At 39.2% G+C, this 18,973-nt stretch overlaps 1 protein-coding gene across 8 annotated transcripts in view; it reads left to right on the plus strand.

The window, feature by feature from the left end:
* Positions 1 to 1,716: 1,716 nt before the first annotated feature.
* The window catches only part of WDFY3 (WD repeat and FYVE domain containing 3), a 247,316-nt gene continuing 230,059 nt past the window's right edge, over positions 1,717 to 18,973 (plus strand). For 4 of the 8 annotated variants that reach the window (XM_074323991.1, XM_019731293.2, XM_019731299.2 and 1 more), the window contains exon 1: positions 1,717 to 2,397. The gene's annotated coding sequence lies outside the window, so the exon portion shown is untranslated. The remainder of the gene's footprint in view (positions 2,398 to 18,973) is intronic. The other 4 variants (XM_019731298.2, XM_019731296.2, XM_019731297.2 and 1 more) reach the window with 2 other exon arrangements.

Consider the following 18,973-nt stretch of genomic DNA (forward strand, 5'->3'; position numbering starts at 1 on the left):
ATAAGATTTGTAAAACCTCACATTGAACTGAAAACCTCCTTTTAGAATGCATGCTGGTCTCAGTGTTTAAAAGACATCAACTGATTTATTTACTCACTCTGTATTCATTTTATCAATTTTTTTATTTTTTCTGCAAATATATAGTTTTATAAGGAAATATGAGTTTAGAAGTTTGTAGTAATTTTGTCTAGTAATAGTCTGGAGAAACACAAAATCTAAATAAACACTGAAAGTCCAAAAAGAAAACACACATGCAGACACACACACACACGCTCCCACACCATATACATGCTTTGTTTTTTATAATTTATTCCAAAACATATTATATAAAGCTGTGTTAAAAACTTTATTTGGGTTTAGATGCTGATGCAGGTTGTTGATTTCAAATAGAAGAATTACTGGTATTTAAAGATGGCAACTGAGATCTGGAAACTAACTGGGTGCAGGCTAAGGATCAAAGAAAAAGATTAGAACCCCACCTCCCAGCCCCCGCAAAGCATACTAGTATTTTTTATTAAGTTATATTTTTAGGTTTGTTTAGGCATCTTTTCAAAGAGCTTTGAAATACATTTTTGTAATAATAGAATTTTATATTTAAACTTAAAAATTCATTTTGGATTGGAATCCAAAACTACATTTTAAAACATTTCTCCTCATACTTGGCCTGTGGAAGGAAATAACCTCTGAACACATCTAGTCATCTTATTCTGAAGGAGCAAGATGCTATTTTTTGATAGCCACTGTCCCAAAGATGCAGAAACTGTGACGCCCCCCCACTTCAATCACAAAGCACTCACATCTAATATCGCCTATATTTATTTGTCAGCAGTGCCCAATCTTGTAGTGATCGGTAAGTGAATCCTTACAAACGGTTCCAATTGGCCAATGGCAGAGTGGCTGAAGAGAAGCAAACAGCAAGTCCAGCTTGCTTCATCTTTATTAGAGGAAATTCACAAGCTTGGGTAGATTGCAGTGTTAGGAAAAACAAGTTTGTCATAAGAACGATATTACCACTTCCCCACTCTAAGCCTGTTTAAGGGAGTCCACTCAATAACTGCTGACTCAATTTGCCTCCATTCCCAGAACTGAAGCCTGCCCCAAATTGTCCACTGGATTGATTAGGAACAAACAACATAGGGACAAACTGATGATCACTTGGCGGTTCTAGTTTTACCAAAGCATGCTCGTTTCGTCTAAACACTGTGTTTGTTACAACTGCAAAGGTATGACTAATGCCCTTTACAAAAAAGAAAACCCCTAAAATCTTAAGGCGACCGGCTCAAGGTCACCGAGGGAAGGCAACATTTGAGACTGGGCTGTTTAACTCCTGGGTCCTATGATGCACCGGAGCCAAACACGACACCATCCAGGAGTTTCAAAGCTGCATAGTGAAATAGCTGGCGTGGGCAGTCCTTTTGTACTCCAGCTAGAGTGAAATTAACGCAGTCTCCCGTTCTTCCATCGCAGTCTGACAGCATCCAGCAAATGGGTGTAGGGGTCAGGAGAGCGGAACCCCGTTGTCCTTTCTCAGCTGAGGCTGAGGGGAAATTGGAACTCAAGAGGGTGAGGACCGCGGGAGAGGAGCAGGGGGTTGGGAGAGGGAAACTCGAGCGGCTGAGTGTAAGGCGAGGGGAAGGAAGCCGGGTGTGTGCGTCCGGATGGGAAGGGAGGCGAGGGACAGGAGTGAAAATGTGGGCCACACTCAAGCTAGGAGCATTCAGCACCCGCTGCCTGCAAAAGGGGGCGAATCCTGCCAGTAAGAGTGAGAAAGGGGGAAGCAGAGGGGAGGGAAGGAAGTAAGGAAAGAGGAAGGAAAGGCAGGAGGGGAGAGAGGAAGAGCGGCTGCAATTTCTGCGGCCGGCTCAGTAGGAGGAGCAGGAAGGGAAAGAGGAGGATCCAGAGTCAGTCAGTCAGGCAGCCGGCGGGAGGTGGAGAAAGCAGGAGGAGGAGGAGGAGGAGGAGGAGGATTAAAGATGGCCACCAACAGCTGCGGGGAACGGCAACAACCCCTCACTTTCCGGGATGGTCCCTGCGGGTCGGCCCGGCCTTGATGGAGAGGAGAAGCCGGAGAAGCGCCGAGGCTGAGGCGGCGGCGGGGACCCGGCGAGGAGGAGGAAGCGGGGGAACAGGGACCCAGGCAGGAGAAGGGAAAGGCGGCGGCGTCGCTGCCCCGGCCGCCTAACGCCGCTGCCCGCCCCGGCAGACCGGTTCCTGCACCTCGCGGCCGCCGAATCAAGCCCGGCCCGCAGCCCCGTCCCCCGCAGCGGGGCTCCCGGGCCCCGCCGCGGACGCTGCTCCCGTCGCCCCCTCTCGGTCGCCAGCGCGCCCTCGGTGCGGAGCCCCGGTCCGCCGCGGTCCCCGCTGGGGGCCAGGCCCGCCCGCTCCGCCCGCCCCCCGGTGAGTGCCCCCTGCTACCTCCCCCCCACCCGCGCCCCGCGCGACGGGCCGCTTTGTTCGTGCGGGGCGGAGGCGCTGCCAGCTGGCGGCCCTGCGCCCGCTGCCCCTGGGGACAGGCCGCGGCCCAGCTGCCGTCGTCCCCCGGGACCGCGCTGCCCCGTGTCGCCGTCGCTGCTGCCATCAGAGCTGGTGGCCTGGTGTGTGTCCTCCACTGCGGCCTGGAGAGGGCGCCATCGCGGTCGGGTCGGGGTCGGGGTCACCAGCGGCTGGCGGTTGGGAGCGATGCTGGGGTATTTCGGGGGATGAGGGAGCAGAGGGCTGAACGTTACCTCTTAGTGAGCAGTGGGGGCGTAACCTCGCGGTCCAGGAATGGGGGTCTGGCCCGGGCCCCCCCAACGGGGTCTCCGCTTCTGGAGCCCCCAACGCCAGGGCGCTGCCGTGTGAGGCCTCCAGCCCTCGGGCGCTGTCTCCAGGGCTGCGGGCCTCTCCTGGCTTATTCTCGAACCCGCTGCCCCCTCCCCCACGCCCTGTGCTGGAAACCCTTCGTTCATGGAAGGAACCAAAGATGCTCCTGTGTTGTGTGTTTGCCCTCTTCTTTTCTTGTACCGGGATGCGGAGGCATCGCAAACATTCACGGTTACGGTGAGGTTTTAAAAGCAGATGTGACCTTTCTGACCAACAGTCATTTGGCAACCTGGCCAGTGTTTGATCCTCAGATGCTGCGTTTCATTGATTTTACCATTGAATTCGGATGTCTACAGTATTAGGTCTCCCTTTCACTGAAATAATCTGATAAAACCTGATTGAAAGGATGTTTACTATGTATGTGAACCCTTGTCTTGACTTCCAGTACTTTAAAAATGGTTATTGCCTGTGGGAGAATGGTGCTAATGCATACGAAAAACTATTTTTTTGTTCCATAATGGGTATGAGTTGGTTAGCCAACTATTATAGTCTGAAAACGAAACAATTAAAAAAGAAAAACAAAACCTTTGCTTTGAGATAGCAACATATTTCCAGGTTGGAATTATTCGATAGCAGGTGGAAAACAATTAGTTTCCACCATCAGGCTATATAACAAACATAACATAAAACAGAATAAAAAAATATATTGATTAGTAAAAAAAAAAACAAAAAACAGCAACGATGTAATATTAGTGCATAGGTCCAGCTGTAAAAAAAATTAAAACTTTATTATGGGACTATATGCATAGAAATTAATTAGCTTGGTATGTTTTTATGTTTAAAAGTACATATTGCATTAGACTGACTTGAGAACTCTTCCCACAGTTGTTGAGCAGGGGTATTGCATGTTACACTTTGAGTCATTCATTCTTAAACTGCTAGAAATACAGGTTTCTACTAGTTTTTCTGAGTTGAAATCGATGCATGTAAAAAATTTAGATTTCTAATTTAAATTTTCTGCGTAAAGGAGATAGAAATTAGAAAACACGATGTCTGGTCTTAAGGTGTTTCCCCGAAAATAAGACCTAGCCGGACAATCAGCTCTAATGCGTCTTTTGGAGCAAAAATTAATATAAGACCCGGTCTTACCTTACTATAAGACTGGGTCTTTTTTTACTATAACATAAGACTGGTTATAATATAATATCGCTTATATTAATTTTTGCTGCAAAAGACGCATTAGAGCTGATTGTCCGGCTAGGTCTTATTTTCGGGGAAACACGGTACTTGCAAACTCTGTTTTAAAAAAGTAAATGACAGTGTGTAATTCAATATTAGTTGGATACTCTGCTTTGAAATTCTTAAATCCACTGCTCAACTTTGCAATTTTAAGAGTTTATATCAGGCTTTCTTAATTTCATGCATATGTTTCAGAAGGTCCTTGAAACCTCAGAAATATATGCATAATATAACATACAGAGGCATACCTTGGAGATATTGTGGGTTTGGTTCCAGACCATAGCAGTAAAGCCAGCAGGAATCTTTTTGCTGGTGGAGGGTCATGCCTTCAATTTGTAAAAAACAAAAAACAAAAATAAACATTTGTGAAGCACAATAAAATGAAGTGCAATAAAACTAGGTATGCCTATATATGCGATTTTCTCTGGGTAAAGAGTCCTTGGAGTTATCACATTCTCAAAAGGAATGTGTGGATGTCTCCACAAAAGATGAATTAGTGGGTATATAATTAAAGTATAAATCCTCTATATTTGGAAAGTTAAAATTCTTAGAGAATTAGGTTTGATAATTCATATTCTTTACTTCCAGTTATAGCTAAGAAATGTTTGTTGTTGAGAATTTGCCCATAGAAATCATTTTTCACGCGTTCTTATTGAAACCTTAGGAAAATGTTAATCCCATTTTACAGATGAGGAAATAGATATTTTAGAGGCACTTGTTCAAAATCACACAGCCACTGGTGGGCCAACATTTGAACTCAGACAGTCTAGTGTCAGAGCCAGCACTCCTAACAACAAGGAAGGCTATGAGGTGTGATCAAACAATATGGTAAATGTTTAAATTAAAAAAAATTATTACAGTAAAAGACACATTGCCATTAAGTCCCCTCAAAATACTCTCCCACTCTTCGAGCAACACTTATCCCATCATTCTTGCCAGTTTCTGAAGCAGTTCTGGAAGTCCTCTTTCATGAGTGTCTTTAGTTGTGCTGTATTGGCTGCCTCAATGTCATTGTGACTTGGGGGAAGAGCCAGAAGTTGCACGGTGCCAGATTCGGTTAAAAAGGTGGCTGAGGACACCCTAATGTTTTTATTTGACAGAAATTGATGTATACCAGAAGCGATGTGTGACATGGAGCGTTGTCATGATGGAAGATGATTTATGGCACACTTGAGAACACACCTTCTCTCAACCGTAGCTCACACCCTACTGACTGAACTGAACAAGTTGTGAAACTTGTCACACACTGTTATTAAGGTTCGATGTGCCACTTCCCGTATTGAAGATCCCTGCCTTTCCGTTGGATGGCACTTGGCAGCAGCATTCACTGTATTTGTTGATCACAGTGGAAAGCCTCTGTGTCACATACGGCTTCTCATATGGCAGTTTTTGGCAAATAAAAACATTGCAGTGTGTCCTCATCCACCTTATTCACTGGATCTGGCACTGTGAGACTTCTGCCTCTTCCCCAAAGTCAAAATAACCATGAAAGATAAAATGTTTTGAATCAGTTCAGGACATTGAGGCAGCCATGACAGCGCAAGTAAAGACACTCACTAAAGGGACTTCCAGAACTGCTTTAGAAAGTCGCAAGAATGATGGGATAAGTGTGTTCGAAGTGAGGGAGAGTATTTTGAAGGGGATTAATGGCAATATGTCTTTTACTGTAATAATTTTTTTTAATTTGAACATTCACCGTATTGTTTGATTACACCTCATATACTAGATTTTGAGTCAATGATAGCAGTTGCTTGATTGTAAAATGAGTAACTGATGTTTTGTTAAAATTGAAAAGTGGATCTGAGACGTTCAAAACACAATATGATGGAATTTGAGTGCCCCTGGCTCTGATTCTAGGACACTTTAGTGATGCTGATCTGTCTTAATGATATTACCGTAGTCTGAAATCACACTCAGTAGGATCATTTCTACAGCATCATTGGCAGGATCATTCAGCCACTGGTTTCCATACTTCATGGGATTGATTACAAGTTCATTTTCTTTTTTGACATTTTCAATCTTTTTCTATTGATGTGTGTTAAAATCTGCCTTTCTGATATTTCCACTGATAAGTTCCAGTTCCTCCTTTGTATGTATGATGCACTTATCATCTGGAAAAGAAATGAGATAAATGATTCCTAATTTTTTTGTAGACAGGTTTATTGAAGTATAATTTACATGTAGTAATAGTTTTGAAAAATGTACACAATTGGATAATCACCACCGTAATCAAGATATGAAACATTTCCATCACACCAAAAAATTCTTTCATGTTGCTTTGTAGTCAGTCCTCTCTCTCTACTTGCAGCCCTTGGCAACCATTAACTAATTAATGTCCCTATAGTTTTGTTTTTTCTAGAATATCATATAAATGAAATCATATAAAATAGTCTTTTGTGTCTTCTTTAACTGAGCATAATGTTTTTGATATTTATTAAGTTGTATGTATCAGTAAGTTATTTAGTAGTGTTCTGATAAATACTATAACAACCTGCTCTCCAAAGAGAAAAAAAATCCCTGATTTGTAGCATTTGCTAATTATTGCAGTTTATATACTCTAATCATGGTTTATATTAAGCTACCTAAACCAGCTGGCAGAATTCCTATAAATTAAACTGGGTTCTCACCAGCTGGTACCATACCAGCCCACTCTAGCACACCACTGACTTTGTTCCTTTGTATTATTGTTCCTTTATATTATTCATAATATTGAGGTACCACAATTTGTTTATCAGTTCATGAATTAGACATTTGAGTTGTTACCAGTTTTGGTCAATTATGAATAAATCTGCTATAAACAATTTTGTACAGTTGTATGTGAGGGACAGATGTTTTCAGTTTTCTTGAGGTGTACAAACGAGTGAGATTACTGGGTCCTATGATAAGTGTATACTTAACAATATCAATAACTTTATATTGAATTGCTAAACTGTTTTCCAAAACGACTATACCATTTTCATTCCTACCAGTAGCAATGTAAGAGAATTTCAGTTGTTCTGCATCCTTGGCAACACTTAGTATTGTTATTAAAATTTTAGCTGTTTGTTATATGTTATACCATGTTTCCCCGAAAATAAGACCTAGTCGGACCATCAGCTCTAATGCGTCTTTTGGAGCAAAAATTAATATAAGACATGGTATGTGGTCTCCTAAAAATGTTTTTGGCTTATTATTTCTTATTTTCAGTAGTATTTTAACCAACATAGGAAGTTAATGGCCGACATTGCTAAATACATCTTTTTCGGCTTGGTCATCATTCATGATCTCTCTACGACGGCTATAGCACTTAACGGACATTTCTTGAGTTTCTTATTGTGCAATTCCTTTCTTGCTACTGGAATTGCTTTTTTTTTAAAAGGAACCATCATTAGGGGATTCTAATACTTAGCTGTTAACATTTTTTTTTTTTTAACTGCAGGTTTTTGTTTTGTTTTTTGAAACCTGGGAAAACTCGTTTCTTTAAAAAAAGTTTAGATTTTAAAAAATTATAAAGCATTTCTTCAACTTCTACTATTTAACTCTAGATTCACACATCCAACTCCTGCTTTAGATGTAGCCACTGAGGTGTCCCATAGACATGTCAACCTCAATATGTCCAAACTTTAACTCATAATCTTTCCCCCAAAATGTTTTCTCTCTTCCTGTCTTTTCAGTTTGAGAAATGCCATTATCATGTACCCTGTCCCTAGATGGAAGCCTGCTGTCATGTTTCACTCTTCAGTCTTCCTCAGTTTCCATATATAGTTAAGCATCAAGTCCAATTGCTTTTATCTTCTATTTCTCCTATTCAACCCCCTCCTCAAAGGGTTTTATTCAGGCCCATGTTTCTCTGCCAAAGTATTTACAGTGGTCCTCTAAATGCTCTCCTTCTCATCAGTTCCCCACACCCTTTCTCATGAATTCCCCTCACATCCTTTCCAAAATGAATTGTCTTTTCTTTTTTAATTTTGAAAAATACGAAATTTTGATGGTTTCCATATGCATTTTTTTCTTTTTTCTTAAAATCTTTTAGTACATCCTAAGTGATTATCAAAGTGCCGTTAAAGCATGGAGCCCTAGTCTACAAAGGTCATACAAAGCTCTGTATGACCTGGCTCCAGCTTCCCTGGTCTCATCTCTGACAGTGTTCTTTTGTTCATTCTTTTAAAAAAGTTTTGAGTGTCTGCTATCTGCTCTGCACAGTGTTAGGTGATGGAGTTTTATCAAGGAGCTTAAATTCTAGTTGGGGGACAGATAACAAGTGTATATATTGTCCGTTGGTAGTAAGTGCCATGGAGAAACCAGGCTGGGTAAGGGCCTTCTAGGGTCCGGAGCTGTGTGTGTGTGTGTGTGTGTGGGGGGGGGGTTGCCATGTATAAAGGCTCTATGAGAAGGCCTCTCTGTTAAGGTGACATTTGAGCAGAGGCTTGCAGCATTTGAGGGAGAGTTTTCGATCTGAGAGAAGAGCAGGTGCTGAGGCCCTGAAGCAGGAGGGTACTTGACCTGTTCGGAGAGCAGCACGGGGTTGGCTGGAGGGAGGCGAGAGCTGAGGTCTGGGTGGTGGAGGCTCCGGCAGACCATGGAGGCCGCGTAAGGACTTGGATTTCTAAGCCCAGTGAGTTTGTGCCGAGTGTGGGTCCTGGGCATGGGCAGAGATGCATTCCTGTCTCCTACTTGAAGTTCCTGAAGCATGCCGCCCTCTCCTGGTCCTGAGCCTTTCCTTCTACCTGGAATAGTGCTTGGTTGTCCCTGCCCGTGTTCCCTTAGCACCCATTGTCATACCCCTGCTTAATAGCTGCTTTATTTGTTTGTCTCCTCTCTGTGGACTGAGTGCCAAGATTTTTTTTTAACCTCTGAATTCCTCTTTTATTGAAATAATGTTTGTCGAATTATAGAATTGCTGAAAATGGGATTAATCATTGAAAACTGAGTAGATCACCCAACAGTATTGTACACTGGCTGCTAGCTCATACGGATGTGGATTCTGTCTGTTTTGCTGACCAGTGTACATTTAGTGCCAGGGCAATGAGCTGTGCATAATAGGTGCTCAGTAAATATTTGGTGAATGATTGAGTGCACATCTATGTGCCAGCCTCTGCCATTTCTTTCTTCTGCTTCCCTTAAGCCCATGGGCAAGCTTCTCCTAAATCCCTTAACATGTTTCTCTATGGCCTTATCCTTCCTCTAATCACATGCTCAAGAAATGCCAAATACTTAGAAATTCATTCATTCATTTATTCATTATAAGCAAATGTAATAATAAAGAAATGTAAAAAAAAAAAAGAAAGAAAGAAAAAGAAAAGAAATGTAGATAACTTCTCGCCAAGCTAAATAGATAGGGTTCATTGCACAATGTTTTGTCTCATTTACACTTCTGTTTTCCTTTCTTTGGTGGGAATTTTTTGAGCTTACTTTGTTACTGGCCCCCTGAATCTTTAATAAACAAGACACTGATAGGTCTAGAATATCACTTCTATAAACAACTCAGTGGGAGCCCTGCAGAGTGTGGGAAGTCTATTACCAGAAATAAGGTCGACAGTATTTCTTAATGTGTTTCATTTGGTTGAACAAGCAGTTGCAGTGGGTTTATTCACCTGACTGTACTGGTGCAGGCCTTTGGGTTTTTGTCTCACCACCGAAGTCTGTAGAAGTGGCGGCTCCAGCACAGACCCTTGGATCCCAGAACTAGGTGTCACCTTCAGCCTAGAACTGTCCCTGGTAACTCCAAATCCCCCAGTCCTTACATCTCAGGCTTCCGTGTCCTGTCTGACCCTCCTCCCCTACAGTGCCTGCAAGGGAAAGTCATTGAGAAATCCTCAGTATCGTTATGTGCGGAAGCAGGGTCATCATGACACCAAACATTTCAAATTCTGCCTGTTAGTGATGGGAGTCATGTTTCCTCCCTTTTTGGTTAACCAAAACTCATTGTGCACAATGGACTATCTGTGTATAATAGATCAGAAATACTGGATTATTGATCTTGCACAGTGTTGTAATCCATTGTGACAGGCCTAGTGATGGTATTATGCCCTGTAGTATTTTTGTATATGAAATACTTCGTGTGTCTTAGTTCACTTAATGTGGTTAGTATCTGTATTTCAACCAACTACACTGTAATTTTACTAAGTTTTTGTTTTACTTTTGGGGTTGGCTTTTGTTGTTGTTTGAATGGTTATGCATGATTCTGGCCTTGGTTTTATTTCTGTAAGAGAATGGTTTTACTATTAAATTTGCACATTGGCTTTCTTTAAGGAAAATCATTAATGACGCAGATTTAAGTTTTCTTTCATAAAGTTGTGTTTTTTTTTAATTTTTGTCGCATGCTTCTATTTGTGTATACTATATTAGTATGTGACTTGGCACAATGTTAATGTATCTAGTTAGTTTAAATTTAACATGTATACGTATACTCGTACTTTGCTGTCTCCTCTGACTTCTCAGGTCAGCCTCTAAATATTGGAATTCTGCGGGGTACAGGCCTGGGTTCTCTTCGATCCTATATCTCTACTTTTTCCCGATGTGATTTCATGGGTCTAAATAATGGTCACTGAAGTGAACTTCCCAAATTGGTTCCCATTCTGGTGCTCTGTCTCAGGCAGCAGTAGCAATCCCATAATGGCTGCAGTGATTGGTTCGGGGTCAGGCGAGCCTAAGCTGATTTGGACCAATAAGATAGGAGCAAAGGCTTGTTGGGAGTTCCTTGACAAGCACCTTTTTTAATTCTTGAGAGGTATCATTGTTTTGTGATATTCCACACAAGAGCACTGTGGTGATGCATTACCTGAGCAAGCTTGAGATTTGTGGGTATACTGTGCCAACCCTTTCTATCTTGATGCCAACCCAATAGCAGATACCTTTACACCTTGAGAAAACTGAATCTCTATGTAGTAAACAGCTACTGTAATTATGCATTTTGATGAGATTGCAAGCTTAGATTAGTAACTTTAAATCAACTAAATATACGTGAAGCCACAGTGGATTTAAAATACTGTACTTGTATTTTGAGGTTTAGAAGACTACTGGATGAGGATTTTTTTTTTTTGCATAAACTAAGTATAGTTGTTTGATTCTTTTGTGTATGGCCTAAATCTCTTTAAAGTATTCATTATTACTACTTGTAAAAGATAAGTGCCTATTTATAATGACACTTCAGAGACCCAGAAATTAAGAGATTTGAATTCTTGTTCTATGTCTGCTGCTAGGGAGCTGCGTTACCTTGTAGGTCACCAATCCTGTCTGGCCTCTGGCTCTTCATCTGTTGGCCACAATCCTTTCCACTCCAAGACCCTCAGGTAATAGTGATAATTGAGTTCTAATGCTAATTCTTTTAGCTTTCCTCAGTTTCTTAAGCCCTTAGTACTTACGTTGTGAGAGACATCATGTTACAGGGTGATTTTTGCAATGTGTTAATAGGTAACATTTGATGAATCTGCTACGTATTTTTAATACCAGGCCTAGCTTCCTGAACTCCCTGTGTAATGTTTCTTCCTAGCTTGTTTCCCTCTGTTCTCCAGCCGGTATAGACTTAAAGGAGGCCAATTAATTTAATATTAACCTAAGAAAACTAGGAATCTGATACATAGCCATTACCCTGATATTAAAAAATCAAAAGCTGAAATTATTTTGTATTATCTGCTATTTTCTTTAGGGAAGACAACTAATTTGTTTGTATTGCCTTGCCCTCAGCAAAGCATCTACACACATAGATTTTGCTTAATAAATTCCATAACTTAGGATGTGATTAATTATTGTACACAGGATGCAATACTCTAAAAAGAATCCCACAAATATCGTCTCAAAATATCCAAATCTCTTAGTACTTTTTGAGTGTTGGTGTTTAGAAAAGCAACTTATTTACTTGTTTTAATTTCTCTAACATTTACTCAAAACTTCATTACCTTACATATATTTTAAAATTTTGAAGTAATTACGAACTCACAGGAAGTTGCGAAAATTGCTGGTCGAGTCCCATGTACCCTTCACTCATCACCCTTTACTCAGTGATAACATCTTACATAACTGTAGTACAATACTGACTTGTGTTTTGTTGCTAAAAAACATAATGATCTTGCTCATTTTGAAAAATGTTGACAAATGCAAGAATGTTGATATTTTTGTTCTCAAAGGGTGAAAAGGTTAGCTTGAACAAATTCGCATTCTGTGTCTTGTTTCCATAGGCAACACACCAAAGGTATGTTCTGCTTTGCGCTTCCTATAAAAAGGGTGAAAGTTAACTAGGCAAATGGATGATTATTTTCCACCAAGTAGTTCATTCACAGCCTTAGATATAGTCACGTAAAACTTTAATTACATGGCATCCTTCTTAATTCCTCTTTGCTGGACTTCTTTGTTTAATCATTATGATGTTTGCTTACTAGAAACTTTCATTCTTAACATGTAACAGAATATAAAGAAAGAAATATGAGTCAGTTAGTCAAGGGATATTTATTATGTACTTGCTCCCACTGTAATATAGAGGAGATTTTGGAAAAGTTAGGAGGGTTTTTTTAATAGTGTAGTTGAATAAATAGTTGTAGAACATTGCCACATATTATATAATGTATTTCAACAAATTTTATTCTCTAACACAAAGACAGAGGCATGTAACTGGCCTTCAGTAAGCATTGAGTGAATGAATATACTTAAGTAATAAGCATGTTAGCAGAAAATTGTCTTAAGAAAATAAATGTTTACTGTCACTCCTAGGAATTCTAAAACTTCCTTATCAATTGAAAGAATAACAATACATGTTTTAGTATGTTTCTTTATTCACTCTAGAAAACCCTGAGTAAATTAATAATCTAATTTCCCCAATTAAAGCCTGGGTCTCTCTGACTCTAAAGCCCAAGTTCTTTCCCTGTGGCACATTGCTCGTTAAAACACAGTATTAGGTGGTTTAGATGATAAATACCATATTTAAGTAAACAAATGAAATAAACTCCATGTCAGTTATTTTTAGAAAAATCAAAACTCATTGTATATTGATTGCCTAATTTTATTTAGCTTGATTTGTTTATGTAATGACTAATAACTAAATTAGATCAAGTATAAGGGATTGAACTTGTTCTGGGAACCTAGTTCTTATTTCCCAAAATGATGATACACTGTAAGTAGATTCTCAAATGATGCTATAATGTGTACTAATAATTCTAAAAAATTTTTCCTAAACATTTATTTAATATATTGTGCTGTGCTGGGTTCTATTAGAACTACATAGATAGTTCTGCTCTCAATAACTTTATAATACAGTGGAGATAAGACAGATGCATAAATAATTGAACAGTATGTGATTAGTCTGTCTGAGAGGCACAGAAGTTCTGTGAATACTTAGGGAGTAGAAAGATTACTTTCAGTTGAAATGATAAGGGGGACCCTAAGATGTTTGGTCTGAGTATCTGGGGGATTGATAGCTTTTTCTTGGTGAAAACTGAAATTTACTTATATCAGAATTATAGAAAATTATAAAGTCAATTGATTTCACTATCAATGAATTAGATGAGGTTTCTTGGAAAAAAATTATTCTGATTTTATTATTTACGTAATGACGATAAGGATTAGGAATCAAGTAAGACACGTAGAAAAAAAAACATTTTGAACATGAAAACCTTACTTTTGCTCTTGAAGCATTTTACTGGGTCACCATGAAAATTGAACTAAATATGAATTTCCTAGCATGTATTCTTTTTGAAGGTAATTTGACCTGTTGCATCAATGATAGATGTGCTTTATATACAGAGGGTGCCAAAAAATGTATACACGTTTTAAGAAAGGGAAAAACTATATTAAACTTGTAATACTCAATATATACCAATAGCAAAAGATGAATACAAGTCACATTTGACTTCTGCAATTACAAGAGGTGCTCAAAGTGGTAACATCAGCGTAATTTTAATACAGTTTTTTCCTTTCTTAAAATGTGTATCATTTTTTTGGCACCTCTGTATTTCATTTCCTTTGCTAAGTCCACAAATAAATTAGATGAGTTATCTCTGTGATCAATATGAAAACAGATTTATTGCTGTTTTATTATTTCTGAAATTCCAGTGTTTAAATTATTTCTGTATGTCTGAGGGAAATAGTATTTAAAAAAATTATTTTGACATGAAGTTCAGCATTGCTAAGAGGTAGCTTGCTATTGGGGGCGGGCTTAAAGAAGAGACAGGAGGAAGGACGGAAAGAATAATGTGGGTGAATGGCAACATGATAGAGGAAAAGGGAAGAAAGAGAGAAAAGTTCTCTGTAAAGGGGACTTGTTCTGACTGGGTCATTCAGTGTAGCAGATGCTGACCAGTATCTGGTCAAACCTGAGGCATTTCTGAAGGTTACGTATAGTTTCTTCATCAAACTTATATAAAGAGCAGAAAGTCTTGAGTTTGCTTTAGTTATACAATAAATATTAATGAAATATGGTGTCATAGCACGTGCTTGTGTTCTCTACCTCCTATCTCCTTTTCCACAGAGACCTAGATTTAAATCTGAGTCACCAGAGTAAATAAGTATAATAAGTTCAGTGATTCCCAGCTTGTGTTAGGTGCTTCTGCTTTCAGGAGGGCATGGGGAAACCCGACTAGACATCGCAGCTGCTGAAAAGGCGTTGAGGCCACCATTACCACCGACATGCATGTGTGTGGCTGGGGCAGGGCAGGGGGCAAATGGACAGAAGAGCCTTTCTCAACTGGCAATACTAGTGATCTCTATTCATAGCCTGGAGAAGAGTATTGGTTTTCTGTTTTGTTTTTAGAAAGCTTATTCTTTTTTTCTCTATGGACTTTCATGCACTTCAATTTTTTTCAACCTAATACTTTCATAAAAAATGAGCCACTTTTTGACCACTGCTTGCCAGTGTTGAAAGATCTTTAAAAGTATCCTCATATTCTAGCCTTTTTCTATTTCTTCTCTGCTTGTTGACATCAACCTAAGCACAGAGTTTAGTTGTTGCTTTGCATATCCTAATGTCATCTGACAATGTATAATTCCATTCCAGTGAAAATCTGTTCAGCAAAGCACGATTTTACTGGGAGGAGATTGCTTGCAGACCTGTACCTAATTATTACTTTGGTGTTGTTATTGAACATCAAGCATGCTTGTGGGTATTAATCAGACCTGGGTGTGCTTTCTTCAGGTTTGTTAAAGTTTAAAAGTGCTCTTACATCTCATGTTGGCTACATCAATTTTGGTATTTTAAAAATTTTTGTCCCATTCTTCTAAATAGCAGAGGTGAGTACTATGCACAGGTGTTCAGTTAGACTTTTGCATTTCCTCACCTATTATCATTAAGAGATCAATAAAAAATTTTATTTTTATTTTAAAAAATCGTTAAAGATGGCAAAGTGACTACTTTAGTATAGAATGTTGTGTCTTACTGGAGTTATAGATAAAACAAAATTTCACTATTATTTTCCCATTTAATCTATTTTCTTCATGAGTGTTCAACTCACTATAACAGCTGTATGAACAGCAATTCAGAAACTAAATAAATTGGCTACCAATTCATTCCCAGATGCCTGAAATAGAGAAGTCTTACTAAAATAAGCATGTATAATAATAGTGAAATGGATTTTTGAAAGTTAAATATTAAATACAGTGTTAGATTTAGGAAAGGATTATAGTGATACAAAATTTTAATAGATGAAAATAATTGTCTTGTGAAAGGGTCCACTTAGAAAAAAAACAAAACATTTTTAACGTGAAAACCTTACTTTTGCTCTTGAAGCATTTTACAACTAGGTCACCATGAAAATTGAACTAAATAGGAAATTAATCCATGAGGTAAGATGCGTTTTGCATTGTGTTTATTGAGTTCTCTTTGGGAAAAGGGACTTAGAACTCATATCACACTTGGTTTTCTTTGAGTAAGGTCCTGCCTGGCAGTTGTCATTTCATGGTGAGTATATAGCAGTATTATAAGCTGAGTACATTTGACACTCCTTTACAAGCCATCTGAATCCTTGATTTGTTTTTCTCACTCAGCAAGAGTTTATTGACTGTCTACTTTGTGTGTTGAAATATTAAGGTAAGATACTAATCCTCTTTTCAAAGAGCTAGCAAACTAGTTTAACTTGTGAACAGCTAATAGTTAAATAATGCGGTAACAACATCTGTTTGAGGTTTCATTGGCTTTCCTTCCTAGCCCAGTATTTGGAGCTCCTTGTTGTCCACTGTCCTTGTCCGTACTGCAGCTCTCTTGGCTTATAAGGAGCTTGAGGTAAAGACCCATGATGATCCCGTTTGTGGCTTGAGCTTTAGGAATCAAGGTGGAGAAATCCAGGAAAGGGACAACTTTTATAAGGGTTGTAGTATTAATAACAAAGCTAGATTTTTGGAGAAAGTGATGGGAATCCCATTTTTTGGCACTAAGTGGAATTAGAAATTTAATTAAGTTTCATAAAGAAGAATTCAGCATTGATCAAAAGATACTAATATACATGACTAGATTATATACTGTTTTATACTAGATATACTAGATATCTGTTTTGTGTCAAGAAATTACAGCTAGAACTCTTGGGAATGGAATGGTCATTTCAAAATGCTATAATAGAATATATTTACAAAATGTAATACAGTCTTTGTCTTTCTCTACTTTTAAAAATTATAATCTGGTGATTTAAAAAACATTTGGCATGTAAATATCCAGGAACATTATTATTATTTTTTTTAATATTACTGTATTACAATGTTTCTAATTCATACCAGTTAGAAATGTTTTTTCTTTTGTTTATCTATTTGTTTGCTTTGTTTCTAAATTCTGTAAGTTTGCTTACTTTTACCATATCTCCAGAATTGAGAGTTTTGTTGTATTTGTGATATGACAGAATATGGCTAAGTTTTAGAATAGGGCAGAGGTTGCTTTTATACGGGACAGAATAAAATGAGCCCTCACTTAGAAATAGTACTGCATGTTCAAGCCAATCTTACCTAAACTACAGGTTGAGGAAAGGTTCTCTTTGGTAGGCCATGTCAAGAGTAGAACAGCCAGAGAGACATCCACGCAACCTATTGTTAATGGGATTTCAAGTAAAGAAGCACATGGAATCTTGGTGAGAGTGAGAGAATAAGAATTAATGAGCATGTGTGTATACATATATGAGTGGCCGCCAGAAAATTCTGTTGGTGGGTACTGGGCTCTAGATAATGGCCTGATACTCGTCCTTGGTATTGCTCATCAAAACAGGCATCCCAGGATGAGACAAAGCAGGCATCAGATTGGGAACCTCCAAAACTGTCAAAACAGAAGCTTAGTTATAATTACTAAGGTATAAACAGCTAAAACAGCAGAAGGGGTAGGAGTAGAACACTGGGTATCAGAACAAGTTAGGAACCCTAGTCATCTAACCTGGGTGTAAAGGCTGGGTGAATTAATGTTACGATAACTTGATATGGAATTGAGGATTGGGGCTGACACTTGCTTAAGTGTCTCTTATCACAAATCTGTATTGGTTATCTGGGATTTAAGTGATAGAGGAATGGCCCATAGACAGCAGAAGGAGGCTGGGCTTGACATTCTTTTATACTAAGTATCTTTTAAGGAAAACATTCATTTCCATTGTTAATCAGCAATCATTTCGTTTGCTTTATTGGCGCTGGTGTGGCATCACGAGATGCAGAGAATTGCTGATGCTTCATAGTAACGTCTTAACAGGAAACTGTTGCTGAACTGCTGCTAAAATGAACAAACTGAAGCTTTGGAGTAAATATACTTTCTTGCAAAATAGGAGGATGTGAAAAAGCATGTTAGACACAAGGATTCTAATGTCACAATTCTGAAGGCAAAAGCTACACTATCTTAGGAGTTTAGTTTTTGAGTGGAATGAGAGAAAGCAACGAAAGAAAATGTATGGATATGATAATTTGACGTTAGTTAATGAGAACCTTCCGTGCCTTTTTTTCCTAGAAGCCATAGCATTTTGGGGGTTGCAGTTAGCTGATAGTCACTAGCTTATGGGGTAACAGAAGGCATTTATGGAACACATACTGGAAATTGGATGATGAATTGGACAAGTGGGGCTTAAATAGAACAAACTGGAAGAGCTCTAGGGATCTCATCAGCAGGAGTTGTTATATATACCTTCTTTCTAGACCCCTGCCAGTAATGTGACTTTGTTCTAAAGATTTAGTATCTCTGCCTTGTCTTTTCAATGTTTGTATTCCAACAAGAAAGGATGAGATTAGCCCTGTTCAGGTTAGGTATCTGTCTCCCAGAACCAGGGATCCAGGGTTGTGATGTATCGTCATAGCTCTGGGCATCTACCCCTGTGTGCGGGGGGCCATCCCCAAAGAAGGGGGCATCAAAGCGTGGTGGCCTAACTAGGACAAGTCTAGAATATCCCATCCTTAGGTAGTTGAACCACTCCTTTTTCTGTCTCTTTTTTCGCCTCACTTTTCTCCTCACTTATGTAAAGGTAGAGATAATTCTGCTATCTCATCTGTTGATGCACTTTTTCTAGCGGGAGAAAAATCTAAATACGAGCTGAGGTACCACATCAAGGGGCAGTGCCATAGGGCTACTGATGCTGGGTGATAGGCTTTCCCTCATTCCACTGTGATTCTTTTTTGATATTTTCCATCCTAAATTTAATTCCTGCTAACTTGCCATCAGCATGACTGGGGGAAAGGAAAAGGAAATTTTAAAAAAATGTATTTAAGGAGAAAGATAGGGGTACTCGTCACACAGTGACTAGTAAGGAAATAAATGGTGGCTACAGCCTTAGTTTTACATCAGTGCGCAAACCCTAACCTGTTTCACCTCAGATTTCAGATTTCTGTTACCTTCTGCTCGTGTCTTGGCTTGTCAGGGTTCCATTCCTAAGAAGCTGCACCAGTCTTTCCTTCTTGAAGGAAAGCCCGATCTCCTTGTAGTTCAAACTGTATGGAATTGTCCTAGGAATTCCACTAACCTTAACACTGCACAATAATAAGAAGATACTTCTCTAGTTCTTCTCGTGTCTTCCCAGCC

This window comes from Rhinolophus sinicus, linkage group LG02 (assembly GCF_036562045.2).
Source record: "Rhinolophus sinicus isolate RSC01 linkage group LG02, ASM3656204v1, whole genome shotgun sequence".
In the NCBI taxonomy this organism is placed as follows: domain Eukaryota; kingdom Metazoa; phylum Chordata; class Mammalia; order Chiroptera; family Rhinolophidae; genus Rhinolophus; species Rhinolophus sinicus.